Raw genomic sequence first — 22,952 nt, forward strand, 5'->3', positions numbered from 1 at the left:
GATTCTTTGTTATGTAGCGCTTAAAAGCTATGTCTTATAACAGGAGTCACCTGCAAAGCAATATCCACACACAAATTGAACAGATAGGTAACGATGACATTTAAGCAGAAGTGGTGGACGTAAAACAAGCAATAATAACATTTTGTTATCATCATGAATTACATGTTCTTATCATCATCATCAGAATATAGGGAAAATGTTCCCTATATTGTGAACGGCTTTGGGATATCTTGAACGGTGTTGATGTGGTGATTTATGAAAGTAACAATAAAAAAGATGAAGAGTTATTTTCATATATCTTTAAATTGCATTATTCTTACTCATCAAAACTTTTTACATATAAAGAACAAGAAATTCTTAGGAAATACGTGTAGTTTCAAAATGTTATCATGCTCAGAGGCCCCAAAAACATTAAAAGTGTCAAATAAATTCGTCTGATTAAAGCTCTAATACCAGGGATGAACACTAGAGGTCCTCATAAGATAAGGAATCGTTTGACCTCTAATGCTATTTAGCTCATTGTCAGTGTATAATAATGACAATAATCCATAGAATCAGTTGATATGTACTGTACTGTCAGTGTAATTTTACATAATTATTTTGTATAGGTGCTTAAAGAGCATTAAAAAATTTTTTTTATCTTTTAAGGAAAAATTATGTGATTTAAATACATATATACACTCTGACTGATAGAACAAAGTATCTTATAAGTATGACACTATACTGCTCAGTTCACTTAATTAGAATGAGAAACAAATACAAAAAGGCCAAAAAATCAACTAAGTTAATATGTATTTATTTTTAATATATTTGTTTATAATTATTTCACAGATGCTTATAGACTATTAAAATAATATTTAAAAATGCTTGTAGACCATAAAACATGGTAACTTTTTAAAATAGGGTCCAATACCTACAAAAAAGCCTCTTGGAGCAAAATTTGACACCCAACAGGAAGTCGGTTATTTTTAATTTTCTCAGCAAATTTTGTCATTTTTGCCATTTTCAGGCCTCGTACTTGAAGGAACTCCTCCTAGAGATTTATCCGGATTAACGCCAAACTTGCTGAGTGTAATCTAAAGCACTTTGTGACTGTAAATTGCAAAGATCTAGAGTTTTCATTGGAGGGCGTGTCCAAATCTGTATCGCAAATTTCGATGTTTCGCCATGAAAAAGGAAGTTTCTATAACTCAGGGATACAATGTCCGATCTGTCCCAAACTTCACATGTGTGATAACACTCCTGACCTGAAGACATCTACATTCCCACATTCAGTTAAAGTCATAGCGCCACCTGCTGGCAACAGGAAGTGTCATGCTGTACTCTACAACAAACTCCTCCAAGAGATTTATACAGATCAACACCAAAATCGGTCAGTCTAATAAAAAGGCTTTAGAGATGTTAAATTGTGAAGATCTTGAGTTTTCGTTGAAGGGCTTGTCCGTGGTGGCCTGACAAAGTTTGATGTTTGGTCATGGACATAGAAGTTGTTATAACTCAGCCATAAAATGTCCAATCTGCCTCAAACTTCACATGTTTGATAAGAGTCCTGGCCTGAAGACATCTTAAGGCCAATATTCAGATATCATCATAGCGCCACCTATTGACAGCAGGATATATCATATCTTGCACTAACTTAAACATACCAAGGTCAATCTGCACCAGACTTCATATGTTTGATGAAAGGGCTGGCCTGAACACATCTACATGTCAATAATCAGTTACAGGCATAGCGCTACCAGCTGGCAGCAGGAGGTTTGGCACATTTAACTGACTTTGATATATTTTTCCTACATTTACTGTATTAAAAGCATACTGCCCACCGTTTGCTGTTTTCCTAAAGCCACCGGTCGGCGGTGAGCCCTGGTGCGAGGGCCCGTTCATCGCTGCTTGCAGCTTTAATTAGGGCCCGAGCACCGATGGTGTGAGGACCCTATTGAATCTGCTCCGTTTATTATTAGGGCCCGAGCACCGATGGTGTGAGGACCCTATTGGATCTGCTTCGTTTATTATTATTATTATTATTATTATTATTATTATTATTATTATTATTATTATTCTTCTCCAAAATGAATCGCATTTTTGAGGGCTTAGACATACCCGAAAACTCATGAAACTTCGCACACACATCAGACCTGGCGAAAATTTACGTCTGATATGGGCTTCAGAAGTGGGTGTGGCAAAATGGCTCGACAGCGCCACCTTTACACGTTCCGCGGTGTGCGCTTTCAGCTGTGATTCACGTACATGCACGGAAATCGGTACACACATGTAACACACCAATACCTACAAAAAAGCCTCTTGGAGCAAAATCCGTAACCCAACAGGAAGTCGGTTAATATTAATATTCTCAACAAAATTTTTGTCATTTTTGCCATTTTCAGGCGTCGTACTTGAACGAACTCCTCCTAGAGGTTTATTCGGAACAACACCAAATTTGCAGAGTCTAGTCTAAAGCCCTTTGTGACGTTAAATTGTGAAGATCTAGAGTTTTTATCGGAGGGCGTGTCCATGGCGGCCTCGCAAATTTCGATGTTTCGCCATGAAAAAGGAAGTTGCTATAACTCAGGCATACAATGTCCGATCCGTCCCAAACTTAACATGTGTGATAACACTCCTGACCTGATGACATCTACATGCCCATATTCAGTTTTACTCATAGCGCCACCTGCAGGCAACAGGAAGTGTCATGCTGTACTCTACAACCAACTCCTCCTAGAGATTTATACAGATCAACTCCAAAATCGGTCAGTCTAATATAAAGGCCTTAGCGATGTTAAATTGTAAAGATCTTGAGTTTTCGGTAAAGGGCGTGTCCGTGGCGGCCTGACAAATTTCGAGGTCTCGCCATGGATATAAAACTTGTTATAACTCAGCCATAAAATGTCCGATTTGCCTCAAACTTCACATATTCGATAAGAGTCCTGGCCTGAACACATCTCAAGGCCAACATTCTATTATAATCACAGCGCCACCTGTTGGCAACAGGAAATGACTTGTATCAAACTCCTCTTAGAGATTTAATGATATTAACATTATATTTGGTCATTCTGATCTAGAGGCCTTAAAGATGTTAAATTGCGAAGATCTTGAGTTTTCGTTAAAGGGCGTGTCTGTGGCGGCCTGACAAAGTTTGATGTTTCGCCATGGACATAGAAGTTGTTATAACTCAGCCATAAAATGTTCGATCTGCCTCAAACTTCACAGGTTTGGTAAGAGTCCTGGTCTGAAGACACCTAAAGGCCAATATTCAGATATTATCATAGCGCCACCTGTTGGCAGCAGGATATATCATATCTTTCACTAACTCAAACATACCAAGGTCAATCTGCACCAAACTTCATATGTTTGATGAAAGTGGTGGCCTGAACACATCTACATGCCAATAATCAGTTATATGCATAGCGCCACCAGCTGGCAGCAGGAAATTTGGCACATTTAAGTGACTTTGACATATTTCTCCTATTTTTAATGTATTAAAAGCATACTACCCACCATTTGCTGTTTTTCTAAAGCCACCGGTCGGCGGTGAGCCCGGGTGCGAGGGCCCGTTCATCGCTGCTTGCAGCTTTAATTAGGGCCCGAGCCCAAAAGGGCGAAGGCCCTATTGTTCTTCTAAGGATTCTTATTTTTTTTTTTTTTTTTTTTTTTGTTAACCTTCCGGGCACTTAAGGGGGTCTTAACATACTCAAAAACTCTTGAAACTTTGCACACACGTCGGAATCTGCGGCCATCAGGACGTCACAGAGGCTGGTACCGGGGCGTGGCAAGGGGACTCTACAGCGCCCCCTGGAATTTTGAGGGCCATATAGCACACATACTTGAACGTACACATATGAAACTCGGTACACATATAGAACTCATTGAGCTGAACAACTTTTGTACTCTATGTCATTTTCTCAACGCAACAGGAAGTGAGATATTTAGGGCTGTGTAAAAAGCGCATGCTCTGGAATTTAACGTACTCCTCCCAGGATTTCCATACGATTGTCACCAAACTCGGTCAGCATGATCTCAAGACATTGGGGACGCTAAATTGCGAGGGGATTTTTGATATCTCGAACGGTTTGGCCGTGGCAAGGCGACAAAGTTATGGCGAGAAATGAGAAACAGGAAGTGTCTCATAACTGTTGCACACATTGCCGGATTCTGATGAAACTTCACCAGATTGTTCGTTGTATGATGCCGATTCCATAAATGTGACTATTATAAGTCAAAGTTATAGCGCCACCAACTGGCAGCAGTAAGCGTGTCATTTTCAAAATGCTTTGAAATCAGCCTCTTAATTTTACTTGATTTTCTTTAAACTTCATCAAAATCATGTCAAAACACGGCCGATAAGAATATGTAAAGGGGTCGATGATAAATCAAATGCTGTTGCCATGGCAACGTGTCAAACTTTAAAATTAGATTCCTGTCTTTTCGAGGCAGATAACATGCTAAGAATTTCATGAAACTCAACACACACATCAATATTAATGATAGTTAGACACTGGCAAAAGGTCATAAATGGGCGTGGAGCAGGCACTCTATAGCGCCATCTTTTGACAAAAGTTGGGGGGTTAGTTTTTCCTACAGTCACCAAACTCTGTACATATATTGTTCTCATCAATCTGGACAACTTTCTAAATTAAACTCATTAGCTAAGACCAACAGGAAGCCGGATATTTCCATTTGAATGTGTTTTTTTGGAAAAATCAGGCTGTAAACAAATTCACACTTCTTCTAAGAACAACCAGCTATTCACACCAAACTTTTTTAACATGAAGAGAAGATTCTGAAGATGTTAAATTGCGAGCGGATATTGGATATCTTGAACGGTGTTGACGTGGTGATTTTTTAAAGATGTAGTAAAAAACATAACCGTCATTTTTTTTATATCTTTAAAGTGCAGCATCCAAACTCTTTAAAACTTTTTTCACACAGAGATCTTATCATTCTGAGCAAGTGGTGTAAATATCAATTTTATACAAGCTTCTATGAATTAAAGAAAATTAAAAAAAGAAATTAGAAACCTGCTGTCACTCTGCCTGTGCCTGTCTGTGTTCAGTCACCATTGAGTCACTGAAGAGTGACTGAAGGGGGGAGGGGTGTAAGGGAGAGAGACCAGTGGAACATGCTGTTTTGCTTAAGACCATCTTTGAGGAAGATGCACATTGCTGTAGCACGATAAATATGTCTGATATTTTGAGAAAATATAAAGGGTCATTAAATCTTTCATTGTTTGTATTTTGCAGTTGTTGTTTTTTTATTTATTTTTACTGAACTGTACCATGAACTTGTCCTATTCAGTCACATAGCAAAAGATTAAGAAAAATACAACTTTTAAGCATGAGTGATTTATCTTCATTGTAGACAATATTTTCATAGTGTTATTTATTGAATATAAAATTATAATAATTAAAAATTTCAAGACAAACTTTGACAACAAAACAAACTTTGCTGTTATCTGTTCAAAACATCCGAAAACCATCATTTGAAGATCAGTTATATATATATCGCCCCATTAAAACACTCAACTTGATTTTTAAAGATATTTTGAAAGAATTAAGCGTTTATAGAGCACTTTATTGTGTATTGCTGTACACCCACATGAACTGTGTTCATGTTTATGTTAATTCATAGTACATAAACTAAAAGATACTAATTTACCTTTAAACAATATATGAATACTTTTTTTAGCTTAATATTAATTAACATTAATAAATGCTATTTAATTATTGTTCATGTTAACTAATATAGTTAATGTTAACAAATGAAACTGGATGGCAACATTTTATATATTGTGTGTATGTATCTCTGTGTTGATTTTCAAGTGTAACCCTTTCAATTCAGTAAACTTAAAATCCAAACAAGCAGAGGGTTACTGTGAATGCATTTGCCAACTGTGCACCGTTTTCCTAATTGATTCTTAGTTATGTAGCGCTTAAGAGTGATGTCTTATAACAGGAGTCACCAGCAAAGCAATATCCACATACAAATTGTACAGATAGGTAACGATTTAAGCAGAAGTGGTGAATGTAATGCAAGCAATAATAACATTTTGTTATCATCATGAATTACATGTTCTTATCATCATCATCAGAATATAGGGAAAATGTTCACATTTTGTTCACAGTTGGCATTATCTGAAGTCCTTGCAGGGGATTAGGTTTATAGCAAACTTCTCCTAGACATTTAATGAAATCAACATTATATTTGGTCAGTCTGATCTAGAGGCCTTAGAGATGTTAAATTGTGAAGATCTTGAGTTTCAGTGGCGGCCTGACAAAGTTTGATGTTTCGCCATGGACATAGGTGTAATAACTCAGCCATAAAATGTCTGATCTGCCTCAAACTTCAGAGGTTTGGTAAGAGTCCTGGCCTGAAGACACCTAAAGGCCAATATTCAGATATTATCATAGCGCCACCTGTTGACACCAGGATATATCATATCTTTCACTAACTCAAACATACCAAGGTCAATCTGCACCAAACTTCATATGTTTGATAATAGTGCTGGCCTGAACACATCTACATGCCATTTATAGGCATAGCTCCACCAGCTGCCAATGGGAAGTTTGGCACATTTAAATGACTTATGACATATTTCTCATATATTTACTGTATTAAAAGCATACTGCCCACCGTTTGCTGTTTTCCTAAAGCCACCGGTCGACGGTGAGCCCGGGTGCGAGGGCCCGTTCATCGCTGCTCGCAGCTTTAATTAGGGCCCGAGCACTACAGTGCGAGGACCCTATTGGAATTGCTCCGTTTATTATTAGGGCCCGAGCCCAAAAGGGCGAAGGCCCTATTGTTCTTCTAAGGATTCTTATTTTTTTTTTTTTTTTTTTTTTTTCAACCGTTGGGGCACTTTTGGGGGCCTTAACATACTCAAAAACTCTTGAAAATTTGCACACACGTCGGAATCTGCCGTCGTCCGGACGCCACAGAGGCTGGGACCCGGGCGTGGTTCAGGGCCTCTACAGCGCCCCCTGGAACACAGTTTGAAAACTTGATGTACTGCGCACACATACTTGCGCGTATTGATATGAAACTCGGTACACATATAGAACTCATCGAGCTGAACAACTTTTGTACTCTATGTCATGGGCTCCACGCAACAGGAAGTGAGATATTTAGGGCTGTTTAAAAAGCGCATGCTCTGGAATTTAACGTACTCCTCCCAGGAATTCCATGGGATTGTCACCAAACTCGGTCAGCATGATCTCAAGACATTGGGGACGCTAAATTGCGAGGAGATTTTTGATATCTCGAACGGTTTGGCCGTGGCAAGGCGACAAAGTTATGGCGAGAAATGAGAAACAGGAAGTGTCTAATAACTGTTGCACACATTGCCTGATTCTGATCAAACTTCACCAGTTTGTTCCTTGTATGATGCCGATTCCATAAATGTGACTATTATGAGTCAAAGTTATAGCGCCACCAACTGGCAGCAGGAAACGTGTCATTTTCAAAATGCTTTGAAATCAGCCTCTTAATTTTACTCGATTTTCTTTAAACTTCATCAAAATCATGGCAAAACACGGCCGATAAGAATATGTAAAGGGGTCGATGATAAATCAAATGCTGTTGCCATGGCAACGTGTCAAACTTTAAAATTACATTCCTGTCTTTTCGAGGCAGATAACATGCTTAGAATTTCATGAAACTCAACACACACATCAATATTAATTATAGTTAGACACTGGCAAAAGGTCATAAATGGGCGTGGAGCAGGCACTCTATAGCGCCATCTTTTGACAAAAGTTGGGGGGTTAGTTTTTCCTACAGTCACCAAACTCTGTACTTATATTGCTCTCATCAATCTGGACAACTTTCTAAATCAAACTCATTAGCTAAGACCAACAGAAAGCCGGCTATTTTGATTTGAAGGTGGATTTTTTGAAAAATCAGGTAGTAAACAAATTCACACTACTCCTAAGAACAACCAGCTGTTCACACCAAACTTTTTTAACATGAAGAGAAGATTCTGAAGATGTTAAATTGCGAGCGGATTTTGGATATCTCGAACGGTGTTGACGTGGTGATTTTTTAAAGATGTAGTAGAAAACATAACCCTAATTTTTTATATCTTTAAAGTGCAGCATCCAAACTCTTTAAAACTTTTTCACACAGAGATCTAATCATTCTGAGCAAGTGCTGGAAATATAAATTTTATACAAGCTTCAATGAATTAAAGAAAATTAAAAAAATAACTCAGAAACCTGCTGTCACTCTGGTGAATGTCTCTACAGTATGTGTGTGCGTTCAGTCAGGCACAGAGAAGCTCATTATTGCAGGGGGGAGGGGTGAGAGGCAGAGAGGGTGACAGAGTAGAGAGTCATCCTACAGACCATCTTTGAACAAAAAATGCACGTATGTAGTACTACTGTATGTAGTGTAATTACATAAATATGTCTGATCTTTGAGAGTCTGATATTTTGAGAAAATATAAAGGGTCACTAAGTCTTTCATTGTTCGTATTTTACAGTTGTTGTATTTTATTTATTTTTATTTAACTGTACCATGAACTTGTCCTATTCAGTCACATAGCAAAAGATTTTAAAAATACAACTTTTTAGCATGATCAATTTATCTTCATTGATAGACAATATTTACATAGTGTTATTTATTGAATATAAAATAATAATAATAAAAAATTAAGACAGACTTTGACAACAAAACAAACGTTACTGTTATCTCTTCAAAACATCTGAAAACCATCATTTTAAGATCAGTTATATATATATATATATATATATATATATATATATATATATATATATATATTACCCCGTTAAAATACTCAACTTGATTTTTAAAGATATTTTGAAAGAATGAAGCGTTTATAGAGCACTTTATTGTGTATTGCTGTACACCCACATGAACTGTGTTCATGTTCATGTTAATTCACAGTACATAAACTTTATATGAATATTTTTTTTTAGCTTAATATTAATTAACATTAATAAATGCTATTTATTTATTGGTCATGTTAACTAATATAGTTAATTTTAACAAATGAAACTGGATGGCAACATTTTATATTTTGTGTGTATGTGTCTGTGTGTTGATTTTAAAGTGTAACCCTTTCAATTCTGTAAACTTAAAATCCAAACTAGCAGATGGTTACTTTGAATGCATGTGCCAACTGGGCACCGTCTTCATTATTGATTCTTAGTTATGTAGCACTTAAGAGTGATGTCTTATAACAGGAGTCACCAGCAAAGCAATATCCACACAAAAATTGTACAGATAGGCAACAATGACATTTAAGCAGAAGTGGTGGACGTAAAGCAAGCAATAATAACATTTTTCTATCATCATGAATCATGTTCTTATCATCATCATCAGAAAATGGGGAATTTGTAGCATACTGGTTCACAGTTGGCATTATCTGAAGTCCTTGCATTGATTGCATTTAATTAAATCAACATTATATTTGGTCAGTCTGATCTTGAGGCCTTAGAGATGTTAAATTGTGAAGATCTTGAGTTTTCATTGAGTTGTTATAACTTAGCCATAAAATGTCTGATCTGCCACAAAATTCACAGGTTTGGTAAGAGTCCTGGCCTGAAGACACCTAAAGACCAATATTCAGATATTATCATAGCGCCACCTGTTGGCAGCAGGATATATCATATCTTTCACTAACTCAAACATACCAAGGTCAATCTGCACCAAACTTCATATGTTTGATAATAGTGCTGGCCTGAACACATCTACATGCCAATAATCAGTTATAGGCATAGCGCCACCATCTGGCAGCGGCAAGTTTGGCACATTTAAATGACTTATGACATATTTTTTCTATATTTACTGTTTTAAAAGCATACTGCCCACCGTTTGCTGATTTCCTGAAGCCACCGGTCGGCGGTGAGCCCGGGTGCGAGGGCCCGTTCATCGCTGCTCGCAGCTTTAATTATTCTTCTTCTTCTTCTCCAAAATGAAAAGTCTTTTTGAGGGCCTAAACATGCCCGAAAACTCACGAAACTTTGCACATGCATCAGACCTGGCGAAAATTTACATCTGATATGGTTTTCAAAAGTGGGTGTGGCAAAATGGCTCGATAGCGCCACCTATAAAATTTCAACGGAGTGCGCCTCGAGCTACGTTTCACGTACATGTACGAAACTCGGTACAAATATGTAACACACCAATACCTACAAAAAAGTCTCCTGGTGCAACATCCGAAACCCAACAGGAAGTCCGTTATATTGAATTTCCTGTACGATTTTTGTGCAGTTTTTGCCATTTTCAGGCCTCGTACTTTAACGAACTCCTCCTACAGTTTTATCCGATCATCTTCAAATTTGCTGAGTGTCATCATAAGGCCTTTGCGATGTTAAATTGCGAAGCTTTAGAGTTTTCGTCGATGGGCGTGTCCGTGGCGACCTGACAAACTTTGATGTTTCGCCATGAAAAAGGAAGTTGCTATAACTCAGGCATACGATGTCCAATCTGCCTCAAACTTCACATGTTTGATGACAGTCCGGTCCTGAACACATGTCAGTGCCCAAATTCAGTTATAGTCATAGCGCCACCTGCTGACAACAGGAAATGACATGTTTAACACTGTTACGGACTCTTAGCAACATATTGAAAAGCGTTAACAAGTCGTAAATAGGCTAGCAACATGCTACAAACATGCTAAAACATGCTAGCAACACTTAGCTAAGAGCTAAAGCATGCTATTAATACAAATACAAAAGGAAATTGCTGTAACTCATGTATATACTGTTGAATCTGACCCAAACTTAATATTCAACATGCTACAAAAATAATAAAGCATGCTAGCAACACTTAGCTAATATGCTAAAGCATGCTAATAATACAATAAAACAGGAAGTTACTCTAACTCAGGCATACCATGTCCAATCAGCCCCAAACTTAACATGTTTGATAAGAATCCTGGCCTAAACACACGCCCATGCCTGTATTCAGTTATAGTCATAGCGCCACCAGCTGGTAACAGGAAGCCATATGTTTAATACTGTTTTGGATGACTAGCAACATTTAAAAAAAAATTCAACAACTGTTAAAAAGGGTAGAAACATGCTAGAAACATGCTATAACATGTTAGCAACATTTAGCTAAGTGCTAAAGAATGCTCTTAATGCAATGAAACAGGAAGTTACTGTAACTCAGGCATGCAATGTCCAATCAGCCCCAAACTTCACATGTTTGATAACAGTCCTGGCCTGAAGATATCTACATGCCAATATTCAGTTATAGTTATAGCGCCACCTACTGTCAACAGGAAGTGACATGTTTAACACTGTGACACACTATTAGCAACACACTAAAAAAGCCATTGAGTGCTAAACTAGTTTAAAACGTACTCAAACATGCTAGCAACACTTAGTGCTAAAGCATGTTGTTAAAGACATAAAACAGGAAGTTACTGTAACTCAGACATGCAATGTCCAATCAGCCCCAAACTTCACGTTTGATAAGAGTCCTGGCCTGAAGATATATACATGCCCATATTCAGTTATAGTCACAGCGCCACCAGCTGGCAACAGCAAATTACTTGTTTTACACTAACTTAAGCATGCAATGTACAATTTGCATCAAACTTGACATGTTTGCCAATAGTCCTGGCCTGAAGACATCTAAAAGCCAATATTTTGTAATAGCGCCACCTGTTGGCAGCAGGATATGTCATGACTTACTCTCAAGCATGCCATGTTCAAGTTTCACCAAACTTCATATGTTTGATAAAAGCACTGGCCTGAACACATCTGCATGCCAATATTCAGTTATAGGCATAGCGCCACCAGCTGGCAGAAGGAAGATTGGCACATATCAATGACTTTGACATATTCCTCCTACATTTTCTGTGTTAATAGCATAGTGCCCACCATTCGCCACCGATTGGCAGTGAGCCCGAGTGCGAGGGCCCTACCATCGCTGCTTGCAGCTTTAATTAGGGCCCGAGCACCGATGGTGTGAGGACCCTATTGAATCTGCTCCGTTTATTATTATTATTATTATTATTATTAGGGCCCGAGCACTACAGTGCGAGGACCCTATTGGAATTGCTCCGTTTATTATTATTATTATTATTATTATTCTCCAAAATGAATCGCATTTTTGAGGGCTTAGACATACCCGAAAACTCATGAAACTTCGCACACACATCAGACCTGGCGAAAATTTACGTCTGATATGGGTTGCAGAAGTGGGTGTGGCAAAATGGCTCGACAGCGCCACCTTTAGACGTTCAGCGGTGTGCGCTTTCAGCTGTGATTCACGTACATGCACGGAAATCGGTACACACATGTAACACACCAATACCTACAAAAAAGCCTCTTGGAGCAAAATTTGACACCCAACAGGAAGTCGGTTATTTTTAATTTTCTCAGCAAATTTTGTGTCATTTTTGCCATTTTCAGGCCTCGTACTTGAACGAACTCCTAATAGAGATTTATTCGGATCAACGCCAAATTTGCTGAGTCTAATCTAAAGCCCTTTGTGATGTTAAATTGCGAAGATCTAGAGTTTTCATCGGAGGGCGTGTCCGTGGCGGCCTCGCAAATTTCGATGTTTCGCCATAAAAAAGGAAGTTGCTATAACTTAGCCATAAAATGTCCGATCTGTCCCAAACTTCACATGTGTGATAACACTCCTGACCTGAAGACATCTACATGCCCATATTCAGTTATAGTCATAGCGCCACCTGCAGGCAACAGGAAGTGTCATGCTGTACTCTTCAACCAACTCCTCCAAGAAATTTATACAGATCAATACCAAAATAGGCCAGTCTAATATTAAGGCCTTAGCGATGTTAAATTGTGAAGATCTTGAGTTTTCGGTAAAGGGCGTGTCCGTGGCGGCCTGACAAATTTCGAGGTCTCGCCATGGATATAAAACTTGTTATAACTCAGCCATAAAATGTCCGATTTGCCTCAAACTTCACATATTTGATAAGAGTCCTGGCCTGAACACATCTGAAGGCCAATATTGTATTATAATCACAGCGCCACCTGTTGGCAACAGGAAATGACTTGTATCAAACTCCTCCTAGAGATTTAATGATATCAACATTATATTTGGTCATTCTGATCTAGAGGCCTTAGAGATGTTAAATTGCGAAGATCTTGAGTTTTCGTTAAAGGGCGTGTCTGTGGCGGCGTGAAAAAGTTTGATGTTTCGCCATGGACATAGAAGTTGTTATAACTCAGCCATAAAATGTCCGATCTGCCTCAAACTACACAGGTTTGGTAAGAGTCCTGGCCTGAAGATACCTAAAGGACAATATTCAGATATTATCATAGCGCCACCTGTTGGCAGCAGGATATATCATATCTTTCACTAACTCAAACATACCAAGGCCAATCTGCACCAAACTTCATATGTTTGATAAAAGTGCTGGCCTGAACACATCTAAATGCCAATAATCAGTTATAGGCATAGCGCCACCAGCTGGCAGCAGGAAATTTGGCACTTTTAAGTGACTTTGACATATTTCTCCTATTTTTACTCTATTAAAAGCATACTGCCCACCATTAGCTGTGTTCCTGAAGCCACCGGTCGGCGGTGAGCCCGAGTGCGAGGGCCCGTTCATCGCTGCTTGCAGCTTTAATTATTATTATTATTATTATTATTCTTCTCCAAAATGAATCGCATTTTTGAGGGCTTAGACATACCCGAAAACTCATGAAACTTCGCACACACATCAGACCTGGCGAAAATTTACGTCTGATATGGGTTTCAGAAGTGGGTGTGGCAAAATGGCTCGACAGCGCCACCTTTACACGTTCCGCGGTGTGCGCTTTCAGTTGTGATTCACGTACATGCACGTAAATCGGTACACACATGTAACACACCAATACCTACAAAAAAGCCTCTTGGAGCAAAATCCGGAACCCAACAGGAAGTCGGTTAATATTAATATTCTCAACAAAATTTGTGTCATTTTTGCCATTTTCAGGCGTCGTACTTGAACGAACTCCTCCTAGAGGTTTATTCGGATCAACACCAAATTTTCAGAGTCTAGTCTAAAGCCCTTTGTGACGTTAAATTGTGAAGATCTAGAGTTTTTATCGGAGGGCGTGTCCATGGCGGCCTCGCAAATTTCGATGTTTCGCCATGAAAAAGGAAGTTGCTATAACTCAGGCATACAATGTCCGATCCGTCCCAAACTTCACATGTGTGATAACAATCCTGACCTGATGACATCTACATGCCCATATTCAGTTATAGTCATAGCGCCACCTGCAGGCAACAGGAAGTGTCATGCTGTACTCTGCAACAAACTCCTCCAAGAGATTTTATCAGATCAACACCAAAATCGGTCAGTCTAATAAAAAGGCTTTAGCGATATTAAATTGCGAAGATCTTGAGTTTTCGTTGAAGGGCGTGTCCGTGGCGGCCTGGCAAATTTCGAGGTCTCGCCATGGATAATACACTTGTTATAACTCAGCCATAAAATGTCCGATTTGCCTCAAACTTCACATGTTCGATAAGAGTCCTGGCCTGAACCAATCTGAAGGCCAATATTCTATTATAATCACAGCGCCACCTGTTGGCAACAGGAAATGACTTGTATCAAACTCCTCCTAGAGATTTAATGATATCAACATTATATTTGGTCAGTCTGATCTAGAGGCCTTAAAGATGTTAAATTGCGAAGATCTTGAGTTTTCGTTAAAGGGCGTGTCTGTGGCTGCATGACAAAGTTTGATGTTTCGCCATGGACATAGAAGTTGTTATAACTCAGCCATAAAATGTCCGATCTGCCTCAAACTTTACAGGTTTGGTGAGAGTCCTGGCCTGAAGACACCTAAAGACCAATATTCAGATATTATCATAGCGCCACCTGTTGGCAGCAGGATATATCATATCTTTCACTAACTCAAACATACCAAGGCCAATCTGCACCAAACTTCATATGTTTGATAAAAGTGCTGGCCTGAACACATCTAAATGCCAATATTCAGTTATAGGCATAGCGCCACCAGCTGGCAGCAGGAAATTTGGCACTTTTAAGTGACTTTGACATATTTCTCCTATTTTTACTCTATTAAAAGCATACTGCCCACCATTAGCTGTGTTCCTGAAGCCACCGGTCGGCGGTGAGCCCGTGTGCGAGGGCCCGTTCATCGCTGCTTGCAGCTTTAATTATTATTATTCTTCTTCTCCGGAATGAATCGCATTTTTGAGGGCCTAAACATACCCGAAAACTCATGAAACTTTGCACACACATCAAACCTGGCGAAAATGGACGTCTGATATGGGTTGCAGAAGTGGGTGTGGCAAAATGGCTCAATAGCGCCACCTTTACACGTTCCGCGGTGTGCGCATTCAGCTGTGATTCACGTACATGCACGCAAATCGGTACACACATGTAACTCACCAATACCTACAAAAAAGCCTCCTGGGACAAAATCCGAAACCCAACAGGAAGTCGGTTATTATTAATTTTCTTAGCAAAATTTGTGTCATTTTTGCCATTTTCAGGCGTCATACTTGAACGAACTCCTCCTAGAGATTTATTCGGATCAACACCAAATTTGGTGAGTCTAATCTAAAGCCCTTTGTGATGTTAAATTGCGAAGATCTAGAGTTTTCATCTGAAGGCGTGTCCGTGGCGGCCTCGCAAATTTCGATGTTTCGCCATGAAAAAGGAAGTTGCTATAACTCAGGCATAAAATGCCCGATCTGCCCCAAACTTCACATGTGTGATAACACTCCTGACCTGAAGACATCTACATGCCCATATTCAGTTTTACTCATAGCGCCACCTGCAGGCACCAGGAAGTGTCATGCTGTACTCTGCAACAAATTCCTCCAAGAGATTTAATCAGATCAACACCAAAATCGGTCAGTCTAATAAAAAGGCTTTAGCGATGTTAAATTGCGAAGATCTTGAGTTTTCGTTGAAGGGCGTGTCCGTGGCGGCCTGGCAAATTTCGTGGTCTCGCCATGGATATAAATCTTGTTATAACTCAGCCATAAAATGTCCGATTTGCCTCAAACTTCACATGTTCGATAAGAGTCCTGGCCTGAACCAATCTGAAGGCCTATATTCTATTATAATCACAGCGCCACCTGTTGGCAACAGGAAATGACTTGTACCAAACTCCTCCTAGAGATTTAATGATATCAACATTATATTTGGTCAGTCTGATCTCGAGGCCTTAGAGATGTTAAATTGTGAAGATCTTGAGTTTTCGTTAAAGGGCGTGTCCATGGCGGCCTGACAAAGTTTGATGTTTCGCCATGGACATAAAAGTTGTTATAACTCAGCCATAAAATGTCCGATCTGCCTCAAACTTCACATGTTTGGTAAGAGTCCTGGCCTGAAGACATCTAAAGGCCAATATACAGATATTATTATAGTGCCACCTATTGGCAGCAGGATATATCATATCTTGCACTAACTCACACATACCAAGGTCAATCTGCACCAAACTTCATATGTTTGATGAAAGTGCTGGCCTGAACACATCTACATGCCAATAATCAGTTATAGGCATAGCGCCACCAGCTGGCAGCAGGACGTTTGGCACATTTAAGTGACTTTGATCTATTTTTCCTACATTTACTGTATTAAAAGCATACTGCCCACCGTTTGCTGTGTTCCTAAAGCCACCGGTCGGCGGTGAGCCCGTGTGCGAGGGCCCGTTCATCGCTGCTTGCAGCTTTAATTATTATTATTATTATTAGGGCCCGAGCACCGATGGTGTGAGGACCCTATTGGATCTGCTTCGTTTATTATTATTATTATTATTATTATTATTATTAGGGCCCGAGCACCGATGGTGTGAGGACCCTATTGGATCTGCTTCGTTTATTATTATTATTATTATTATTATTAGGGCCCGAGCACCGATGGTGTGAGGACCCTATTGAATCTGCTCCGTTTATTATTATTATTATTATTATTATTATTCTTATCCGGAATGAATCGCATTTTTGAGGGCCTAAACATACCCGAAAACTAACGAAACTTTGCACACACATCAGACCTGGCGAAAATGGACGTTTGATATGGGTTGCAGAAGTGGGTGTGGCAAAATGGCTCAATAGCGCCACCTTTACACGTTCCGCGGTGTGCGCATTCAGCTGTGATTATCGTACATGCACAAAAATCGGTACACACATGTAACACACCAATACCTACAAAAAAGCCTCTTGAGATAAAATCCGAAACCCAACAGGAAGTCGGTTATTATTAATTTACTCAGCAAAATTTGTGTCATTTTTGCCATTTTCAGGTGTCATACTTGAACGAACTCCTCCTAGAGATTTATTCCGATCAACACCAAATTTGGTGAGTCTAATCTAAAGCCCTTTGTGACGTTAAATTGTGAAGATCTAGAGTTTTCATCAGAGGGCGTGTCCGTGGCGGCCTCGCAAATTTCGATGTTTCGCCATGAAAAAGGAAGTTGCTATAACTTAGGCATAAAATGTCCAATCTGTCCCAAACTTCACATGTGTGATAACACTCCTGACCTGAAGACATCTACATGCCCATATTCAGTTATGGTCATAGCGCCACCTGCAGGCAACAGGAAGTGTCATGCTGTACTCTACTACCAACTCCTCCTAGAGATTTATACAGATCAACTCCAAAATCGGTCAGTCTAATATAAAGGCCTTAGCGATGTTAAATTGTAAAGATCTTGAGTTTTCGGGAAAGGGCGTGTCCGTGGCGGCCTGACAAATTTCGAGGTCTCGCCATGGATATAAAACTTGTTATAACTCAGCCATAAAATGTCCGATTTGCCTCAAACTTCACATATTCGATAAGAGTCCTGGCCTAAACACATCTCAAGGCCAACATTCTATTATAATCACAGCGCCACCTGTTGGCAACAGGAAATGACTTGTACCAAACTCCTCCTAGAGATTTAATGATATCAACATTATATTTGGTCAGTCTGATCTCGAGGCCTTAGAAATGTTAAATTGTGAAGATCTTGAGTTTTCGTTAAAGGGCGTGTCCATGGCGGCCTGACAAAGTTTGATGTTTCGCCATGGACATAAAAGTTGTTATAACTCAGCCATAAAATGTCCGATCTGCCTCAAACTTCACATGTTTGGTAAGAGTCCTGGCCTGAAGACATCTAAAGGCCAATATACAGATATTATTATAGCGCCACCTATTGGAAGCAGGATATATCATATCTTGCACTAACTCACACATACCAAGGTCAATCTGCACCAAACTTCATAAGTTTGATGAAAGTGCTGGCCTGAACACATCTACATGCCAATAATCAGTTATAGGCATAGTGCCACCAGCTGGCAGCAGGAAGTTTGACTTTGATCTATTTTTCCTACATTTACTGTATTAAAAGCATACTGCCCACCGTTTGCTGTGTTCCTAAAGCCACCGGTCGGCGGTGAGCCCGTGTGCGAGGGCCCGTTCATCGCTGCTTGCAGCTTTAATTATTATTATTATTATTATTATTATTCTTCTCCAAAATAAATCGCATTTTTGAGGGCTTAGACATACCCGAAAACTCATGAAACTTCGCACACACATCAGACCTGTCGAAAATTTACGTCTGATATGGGTTGCAGAAGTGGGTGTGGCAAAATGGCTCGACAGCGCCACCTTTACACGTTCCGCGGTGTGCGCATTCAGCTGTGATTCACGTACATGCACGAAAATTGGTACACACATGTAACACACCAATACCTACAAAAAAGCCTCTTGGAGCAAAATTTGACACCCAACAGGAAGTCGGTTATTTTTAATTTTCTCAGCAAATTTTGTGTCATTTTTGCCATTTTCAGGCCTCGTACTTGAACGAACTCCTCCTAGAGATTTATTCGGATCAACGCCAAATTTGCTGAGTCTAATCTAAAGCCCTGTGTGACGGTAAATTGTGAAGATCTTGAGTTTTCATCAGAGGGCGTGTCCGTGGCGGCCTCGCAAATTTCGATGTTTCGCCATGAAAAAGGAAGTTGCTATAACTCAGGCATACAATGTCCGATCTGTCCCAAACTTCACATGTGTGATAACACTCCTGACCTGATGACATCTACATGCCCATATTCAGTTATGGTCATAGCGCCACCTGCTGGCAACAGGAAGTGTCATGCTGTACTCTACAACAAACTCCTCCTAGAGATTTATACAGATCAACACCAAAATCGGTCAGTCTAATAAAAAGGCTTTAGTGATGTTAAATTGCGAAGATCTTGAGTTTTCGTTGAAGGGCGTGTCCGTGGCGGCCTGACACATTTCGAGGTCTCGCCATGGATATAAAACTTGTTATAACTCAGCCATAAAATGTCCGATTTGCCTCAAACTTCACATGTTCGATTAAAGTCCTGGCCTGAACACATCTGAAGGCCAATATTCTATTATAATCACAGCGCCACCTGTTGGCAACAGGAAATGACTTGTATCAAACTCCTCCTAGAGATTTAATGATATCAACATTATATTTGGTCAGTCTGATCTAGAGATCTTAGAGATGTTAAATTGCGAAGATCTTGACTTTTTGTTAAAGGGCGTGTCTGTGGCGGCGTGACAAAGTTTGATGTTTCGCCATGGACATAGAAGTTGTTATAACTAAGCCATAAAATGTCCGATCTGCCTCAAACTTCACAGGTTTGGTAAGAGTCCTGGCCTGAAGACACCTAAAGGCCAATATTCAGATATTATCATAGCGCCACCTGTTGGCAGCAGGATATATCATATCTTTCACTAACTCAAACATACGAAGGTCAATCTGCACCGAACTTCATATGTTTGATGAAAGTGCTGGCCTGAACACATCTACATGCCAATAATCAGTTATAGGCATAGCGCCACCAGCTGGCAGCAGGGAATTTGGCACATTTAAGTGACTTTGACATATTTCTCCTATTTTTACTGTATTAAAAGCATACTACCCACCATTTGCTGTGTTCCTAAAGCCACCGGTCGGCGGTGAGCCCATGTGCGAGGGCCCGTTCATCGCTGCTTGCAGCTTTAATTAGGGCCCGAGCACCGATGGTGTGAGGACCCTATTGGATCTGCTTCGTTTATTAGGGCCCGAGCCCAAAAGGGCGAAGGCCCTATTGTTCTTCTAAGGGTTATTATTTATTTTTTTTTTTTTATTTTTTTTTTTCTTTTTTTCAACCTTCCGGGCACTTTTGGGGGTTTAAACATACTCAAAAACTCTTGAAAATTTGCACACACGTCGGAATCTGCGGCCATCAGGACGCCAAAGAGGCTGGGACCCGGGCGTGGTTCAGGGCCTCTACAGCGCCCCCTGGAACACAGTTTGAAAACTTGATGTACTGCGCACACATACTTGCATGTATTGATATGAAACTCAGTACACATATAGATCTCACTGAGCCAAACAACTTTTGTACTCTATGTCATAGGCTCCACCTGACAGGAAGTGAGATATTTATGGCTGTTTAAAAAGCGCATGCTCTGGAATTTAACGTACTCCTCCCAGGATTTCTATAGGATTGTCACCAAACTTGGTCAGCATGATCTCAAGACATTGGGGACGCTAAATTGCGAGGGGATTTTTGATATCTCGAATGGTTTGGCCGTGGCAAGGCGACAAAGTTATGGCGAGAAATGAGAAACAGGAAGTGTCTAATAACTGTTGCACACATTGCCTGATTCTGATGAAACTTCACCAGATTGTTCGTTGTATGATGCCGATTCCATAAAGGTGACCATTATGAGTCAAAGTTATAGCGCCACCAACTGGCAGCAGGAAGCGTGTCATTTTCAAAATGCTTTGAAATCAGCCTCTTAATTTTACTTGATTTTCTTTAAACTTCATCAAAATCATGTCAAAACACGGCCGATAAGAATATGTAAAGGGGTCGATGATAAATCAAATGCTGTTGCCATGGCAACGTCTCAAACTTTAAAATTAGATTCCTGTCTTTTCGAGGCAGATAACATGCTTAGAATTTCATGAAACTCAACACACACATCAATATTAATGATAGTTAGACACTGGCAAAAGATCATAAATGGGCGTGGAGCAGGCACTCTATAGCGCCATCTTTTGACAAAAGTTGGGGGGTTAGTTTTTCCTACAGTCACCAAACTCTGTACATATATTGTTCTCATCAATCTGGACAACTTTCTAAATTAAACTAATTAGCTAACACCAACAGGAAGCCGGCTATTTTGATTTGAATGTGGATTTTTGGAAAAATCAGGCTGTAAACAAATTTATACTCCTCCTAAGAAGAACAAGCTGTTCACACCAAACTTTTTTAACATGGAGAGAAGATTCTGAAGATGTTAAATTGCGAGCGGTTTTGGGATATCTTGAACGGTGTTGACGTGGTGATTTTTTAAAGATGTATAACCGTCATTTTCTATATCTTTAAAGTGCAGCATCTTAACTATTTAAAACTTTTTTCACACAGAGATCTTATCATTCTGAGCAAGTGCTGTAAATATCAATTTAATTCAAGCTTCTACGAATTAAAGAAAATTAAAAAAAGAAATCAGAAGCCTGCTGTCACTCTGCCTTGAGTGTCTGTGTTCAGTCACCATTAAGTGACTGAAAAGAGACTGAAGGGGGAGGGGTGAAAGGGAGAGAGGGAGAGAGAGTAGAACATGCTGTCTTGCTAAAGACCATCTTTGAGGAAAAAATGCACATTGATGTTACATAAATATGTTTGATCTTTGAGAGTCTGATATTTTGAGAAAATATAAAGGGTCACTAAGTCTTTCATTGTTTGTATTTTGCAGTTGTTGTTTTTTTATTAATTTTTTACTGAACTGTACCATGAACTTGTCCTATTCAGTCACATAGCAAAAGATTAAGAAAAATACAACTTTTTAGCATGAGCGGTTTATCTTCATTGATAGACATTTATTTTCATAGTGTTATTTATTGAATATAACATTTTAATTAACAGTTTCAAGACAAACTTTGTCAACAAAACAAACAATCTGTTCAAAACATCTGAAAATTTTACCATTTTAAGATCAGTTATAAATATATATATCGCCCCATTACAATACTCAACTTGATTTTTAAAGATATTTTGAAAGAAAGAAGCGTTTATAGAGCACTTTGTGTATTGCTGTACACCCACATGAACTGTGTTCATGTCCATGTTAATTCACAGTACATAAACAAATGTTAAAATATACTATTTTACCATTAAACAATATATGAATACTTTTTTTTAGCTTAATATTAATTAACATTAATAAATACTATTTAATTATTGTTCATGTTAACTAATATAGTTAATGTTAACAAATGAAACTGGTTGGCAATTTTATATATTGTGTGTATGTGTCTGTGTGTTGATTTTAAAGTTTAACCCTTTCAATTCAGTAAACTTTAATTCCAAACTGGCTGAGGGTTACTGTGAATGCATGTGCCAACTGGGCACCGTTTTCCTAATTGATTCTTTCTTAGTTATGTAGCGCTTAAAAGTGATGTCTTATAACAGGAGTCACCTGCAAAGCAATATCCACACACAAATTGTACAGATAGGTAACGATGACATTTAAGCAGAAGTGGTGGACGTAAAGCAAGCAATAATAACATTTTGTTATCATCATGAATTACATGTTCTTATCATCATCATCAGAATATAGGGAAAATGTTCCCTATATTGTGAACGGCTTTGGGATATCTTGAACGGTGTTGATGTGGTGATTTATGAAAGTAACAATAAAAAAGATGAAGAGTTATTTTCATATATCTTTAAATTGCATTATTCTAACTCATCAAAACTTTTTACATATAAAGAACAAGAAATTCTTAGGAAATACGTGTAGTTTCAAAATGTTATCATGCTCAGAGGCCCCAAAAACATTAACCTCATAAACTCTGCAAAAAGTGTTTCAAAATGTTGCTGCTTCATTTACATGACCTTCCTCATATAGTATCAGCCCATATATGGTCTCATTTGAAAGCTTAGAGTCTCCTCTTTACGAGGAATACCATAACTTTTAGTTTTATGAATCATAAAGTAGTAAAATTATGCTTAGAATTTATGTTGTTCCACACACAAAT

Source organism: Garra rufa, unplaced genomic scaffold (genome assembly GCF_049309525.1).
Source record: "Garra rufa unplaced genomic scaffold, GarRuf1.0 hap1_unplaced_002, whole genome shotgun sequence".
In the NCBI taxonomy this organism is placed as follows: Eukaryota; Metazoa; Chordata; class Actinopteri; order Cypriniformes; family Cyprinidae; genus Garra; species Garra rufa.